The sequence below is a fragment of the Hordeum vulgare genome, chromosome 4H, assembly GCF_904849725.1.
Source record: "Hordeum vulgare subsp. vulgare chromosome 4H, MorexV3_pseudomolecules_assembly, whole genome shotgun sequence".
In the NCBI taxonomy this organism is placed as follows: domain Eukaryota; kingdom Viridiplantae; phylum Streptophyta; class Magnoliopsida; order Poales; family Poaceae; genus Hordeum; species Hordeum vulgare.
The window spans coordinates 439,048,914-439,054,668 of record NC_058521.1 but is presented as its reverse complement, the minus strand read 5'-3'; positions in this window follow the sequence as shown (position 1 = coordinate 439,054,668).

Sequence of the window (5,755 nt, the reverse complement as noted above, 5' to 3'; positions counted from 1 at the left end):
ATACTAGAAAATGGGTTCAGAAGCTTACTAATAAATAAAATAAGAACCAACGCTTGTGACAACCCATGGTGAAGATAGAAAATAAGAACCTTGTCAAGAGGAGGGATACCAATCGAAATGGCAAAACCCTCATCAAGACAAGCATGAGGAAAAAATAATCTTCACGGCCAAAGATTGCATCAAGATGTAGGAAAATAAGATAGACACTCAAAACAAATCCTTTCACGAAGCCACCAAAAACTGAAAAAGGAAATGCAACGGTGGACGTGAAAGAAAAGAGGATATCAATTAGAGATGTAACTTCTCTCATGTGTAAAAGATTCTAAGTAGAATACAATCATGATGATATATATCCACAAAGAAGGATGTACACACGAAGTGGTTACAAGAAGGAACAAACAAGATATCCAAAAGGAAGTCATAAATATATAAATAAGATCTTTGCTTGGAAGCATAGCACATGGCCTAATATTTTCTTATTGTACAGTATGAACTTCCAACATACGAACATTAAAGACATCCCAACTAGCAATAAGACATCATCGTTCGGATGCTTTGAGAAAGGAAACAAGTACTACAAGAACGAATCAAGAGATTCATGCCATGATGCAACCTGGAAAATAAAATATAGGTTTGGGCCTTTGCAAGAAATGAATGCATGAAGTAGATACTTGTTACCGAGACAACATTGGATTGATGTAGTAGATAGTTGTTCGTTGATCATCCTAACTTGGCTCCAATAACCACATGGTCTAAACACCTTCCTTATAGGTGAGCCGAGCATCCAACGTATCTCCAATTGTTCCTGGAACAACAAAACAAACAAAATGGTGCCCAACCTCATTGGGACCAAAGAGTTAGAAAACCAACAATACATAGGACAAACTCCACATAAATATGTGCACATATATATGAATTTGAATTTCATGCACACTTTAGCCAATTTATGACAAGGTGGAGTTTCCCTATATATTGGGTCAAAGAAACAAAGCAAGCAAAAGAAGCTATATATAGTAAATATGCATGCTCAAGGCTTTCAAGAATCAACTCAACACAAAGTTGATAATACACCAAAAGACAAGGTATCAAGTGATAATAAGATACCAAACGAAAAACTATCACTTGAAGGATACCAATTAAAAGATACCTCAAGGAATGAGATATCCATTTACACATGCCAAATAAAAAGAAACAAGATACCAATTGAAGGAAAACAAACACGAGGTATCTAGTTTCCAAAAGAGAGCTATGTTCCAACAAACCAAACCCTCGACCAATTTTCATGATGGCACAAAGCATCATAAAGAGCAAGACTTGCCTCCCATCAACACACACTTGACGGAGATCAAAAGATTTTATGATGGGCAAATAAAGAGAGTGTTCTAAAGAAAATAGGATAGCTCCCACAAGGGATGTGCATTATATAGAATTTGCATTTAAATACAAAATGCACAAGATGGGATCATCACTTTCTCTATATCTATAAAACACTAGACATGTTAAAATAGATCCACAAGAGGCAAGGAAGACAAACAAAACACAAAATCCAATGTAAAGACGCTTAGCAATTCCTACTACATGATGGGAATACCAATTGTCAAGGATAAGAAGTATTTTGGAAATGATACTCATTGGTAGATCGCGAATATATCCAAGATCATCTTTACCCATAAAACGCAAGCAAATGACACTTGTAGAGTAAACATGCCACCTAGGAACAAGATAATTTACAATATCAACACTAAGTGGAAATACCTCAAATGTACACATTCTCTAGGCTTGTAATATGCACATATCATATTACTCCCCCATAATGTGATAACTCAAAAATATTAACAAGTGGCAAATTAAAACCAACAGGAGATAATTAATGGACCATATAGAATTTGAATTTCTCATGAGTAAGACATACCACATAGAAACTAGATACTCTTGAAATATCAATCCTAAGTGGTATTCCCCATGTATACACATTTATAGGATTGTGAGGTGTGCAAAGCACATCACTCCCCACAATGGGGTAATCCAGTAATCTCTCACAAGAGCCAATAAAGATACAAACAAGATGTAAAAAGGCTCAATACAAGACTCACATGTACATGATATGCAAACCAACATACACATACTCGATTACTCAACATAAGCAAGTTGGAAGCACAACATGTAGAAACACATGCAAGGTACAAAACCACAACATGCAAAGGAGCAAGCAACTAACAATGTAAACAGTTTAAGTACAAGTTACCGTAAGGAGGCACATTGGATATAAGATAGAAACTCGATAATCCAAATGACTTGGCTTGAGAAAATATGAATGATGAAGACCCATTAATTCTTCATTATGTATCCAAGTCTCTAATGTCCTCCACAAACACCTATTGATCAAGTTTGAGCTTGTTGGTCCCCAACCACGTTGGGTCCTAAGAGGTTAGTCACAATAGGCTTGGCAACCCAAATGGTACTTTTATTGACACCACTTTGAGTACCAACAAACTTGGCAAACACACTGCCAACCTTATCCTTCCCAAGTGAATAGATATCATCAGTAATGATTGGGTTGGATAAATTACCTCTCGTGCAAGAAGAAGCGAAGTGACCCTTCTCACGACATAAGTAGCAACATCTACCCTTTAATTTCTTCCCTATTGATTTCTCAACATGAGGAGTGTTAGCTTGGGTCTTCTTGGGAAGGGGCCTTTCTTCAACTTGTAGTTGATTATGTGAGTGCACTTGTGGCATCTTCCCTTGTTGCTTGTGACTTTGGGGCTTCTTATTTAGTGGGCAAGATCTAACATGGTGCCCTTCAATTTTGCACTTGAAGCAAATAATATTGGCCGAATTATTGACTTGTTCTTGGCCCTTCTTCTTGAAGCTTTTGGACTTATTCGTCTTGTTGGAGTTGAATCCAAGTCCATATTTGTCATTTGGGGATTTTTGCCCACACAAGACATTGTTGAGTGTGGACATTCCTTCATGACTCTTTTCCAAGTCTTTCTTCAAGGAAGTGACTTGGGCCTTGAGCTCTTTGATTTCCTCTACATGGTTAGTATCAACACAGGTACTAGAGGAAGTATAAGCTTCATTGTTAGAGCAGCAAGGCATGGAAAGTAATTCATCACAAGATGTAGCAACATTGTGAGTAGATGAATTACGAGGACTAGCACATGGCAATATAGCTTTTTGACAAAAAGTAGTGCTAATGTCCACATGAGGCTCACTCGATGTTACCTTGGCAGTAGTAGCCTCATGAGCTAATTTTAGCACATTATGGGATACTAGAAGATCATCATGAGAGCTTGCGAGCATTACATGACTTTCTTCCATTTTCCCATAATTTCTAGATAGCAACTCGAGTTGAGCCCTTAGATCAACATTCTCCTTTAAAATGGATGCTTCACAAGAAGTAGAATTAGTAGCACAAGCATCATTATTAACAATAAGAGGAGAAGGCAACTTGGCAAGCTCTTTAGCATATGAAGCTTGAAGTTGAGCATGAGACTCGGTGAGTTTGATGAGCGAAGTCTTAATAGCCTTTGAGCCATTTTCGAGGTGCTCATAGTCCTCAACGAGTTTAGCATGTGCAACTTCAAGCTTATCGTTTTTGGTTCTAAAATCATTAGCCGCCTCGAGAGACCTATCATGGGATTCCTTTAATCTAGATAATTCTATAGCAAAGGTTTCCTCAAGATTTTCCTTGGTGGTTTGTTCATTTTCAAGAGCTTGAGATAGCTCCGCGATCTCGTTAGCGTATTCACGCTCATGACCTTCCATTGTCTCAATGGTGGCCTCATGCTCCTCGAGATGAGCTTCCAACTCCTCAATGTATTTCTTGCCCTTAGTGGCAATAGACATGATTTCCAAGAAGTTGGAACAAGCAAGTTTATTCTTATAAAGAGATTTAAAAATCATTTCACCCTTAATTTTTAAGGATGCAATATTGTCACTCTCTTCATCATTATTCTCATCCCCATTATCATCAACATCATCATCATGAGATATATTGGGATTCAAAGTAGGAGATACCTTTGAAGCCTTAGCCATAAGGCAAACGTGAGTCACAATAGATGATGATGTAGGATCCCTTGAAGCATCATTCAAGGCCACATCTTGTTCCATGGAGTGATGAATTTCCTCTACATTGTTAGCACAACAACTCGAGGAAATATATACATTTTTATCATGGCAACAAGATATAGGAAGCATATCATCATGAGATTTAGGCAAGCAGTTTTTACATGATATGCAAGGACTATCAACACAAGCATGTAAAACATTTAGAGTGCTCGAAGTGTTAATGCCCAAAGATGAAACATTGCAATAATATAGTGATGAAGGATCATCAACAATAAACCCACTATCATCGTTGCAATGATCACCACTACTCACCATATCATTACCTTGTGGCAATCCACATGTAGGTGAAGTAGATGAAGTTGAGAAGACCACACGACCGGAGGTGGAGGGAGAACAATCATTCCCACAAATCTTGGACATACCATATTTATCTTGAAGCTTTGTCCACAACTCATGAGCATCCCGGAATGGCATGAGTTGAAATATAACTACATTGCTCAAAGCATCAAAAAGCACATTAGAAGCTTGAGCATTGAGATAAGAGTTTTTCTCATCCTCTAAAGATATATTTTGAGAATCCTTAGGAGGAGAAAAACCCATATCTACAATTCGCTCTAAATTTGGGTCCAAGACCCAAAAGTGATTAAGCATGCGAATTACCCAAACATCAAAATTTGTGCCATCGAAACTAAGAGTGTCAGTGGATCCTAAACCCCTAGTCGACATCCTTACTCTCTGGGTGGTTAAACCTAATAAAGAGAGACCTAGCTATGATACCAATTGAAAGGATGTGGATGTCGCCTAGGGGGGGGGGGGTGAATAGGCGCTTTAAAATAATTACGGTTTAGGCTTGAACAAATGCGGAAAAAAACTAACGTTTAATTTGTCAAGCACAAAACCTACAACAACTAGGCTCACCTATGTGCACCAACAACTTATGCTAAGCAAGATAAACAACTAAGTGATAGCAAGATATATGACAATAAACAATATGGCTATCACAAAGTAAAGTGCATAAGTAAAGGGTTCGGGTAAGAGATAGCCGAGGCACGCGGAGACGATGATGTATACCGAAGTTCACACCCTTGCGGATGCTAATCTCTGTTGGAGCGGTGTGGAGGCACAATGCTCCCCAAGATGCCACTAAGGCCACCGTAATCTCCTCACGCTCTCGCACAATGCAAGATGCCGTGATCCCACTAAGGGACCCTTGAGGGCGGTCACCGAACTTGTACAAATGGCAAACTTTGGGGGCGGTCATCGATACCCGTACAAATTGCTCGGGGCAATCTCCACAACCTAATTGGAGACCCCGACGCTTTCCCGGAGCTTTACACCACAATGATTGAGCTCCGAGACACCACCAAGCTTCTAGGACGCCAAAGCATCCACGAAGAACAATATCTAGGGTACTAAGTACCAAAGGTAATAAGCTTCTCAAACTTCACTTCCACGTATCACCGTGGAGAACTCAAATGATGCAACTAATGCAATGGCAAGGGCACACAGAGTGCCCAAGTCCTTCTCTCCCAAATCCCACCAAAGCAACTAATGCTAGGGAGGAAAATGAGAGGAAGAACAAAGAAGAACACGAAGAACTCCAAGAACTAGACCCAAGGGGTTCCCCTCACTTAGAGGAGAAAGTGATTGGTGGAAATGTGGATCTAGATCTCCTCTCTCT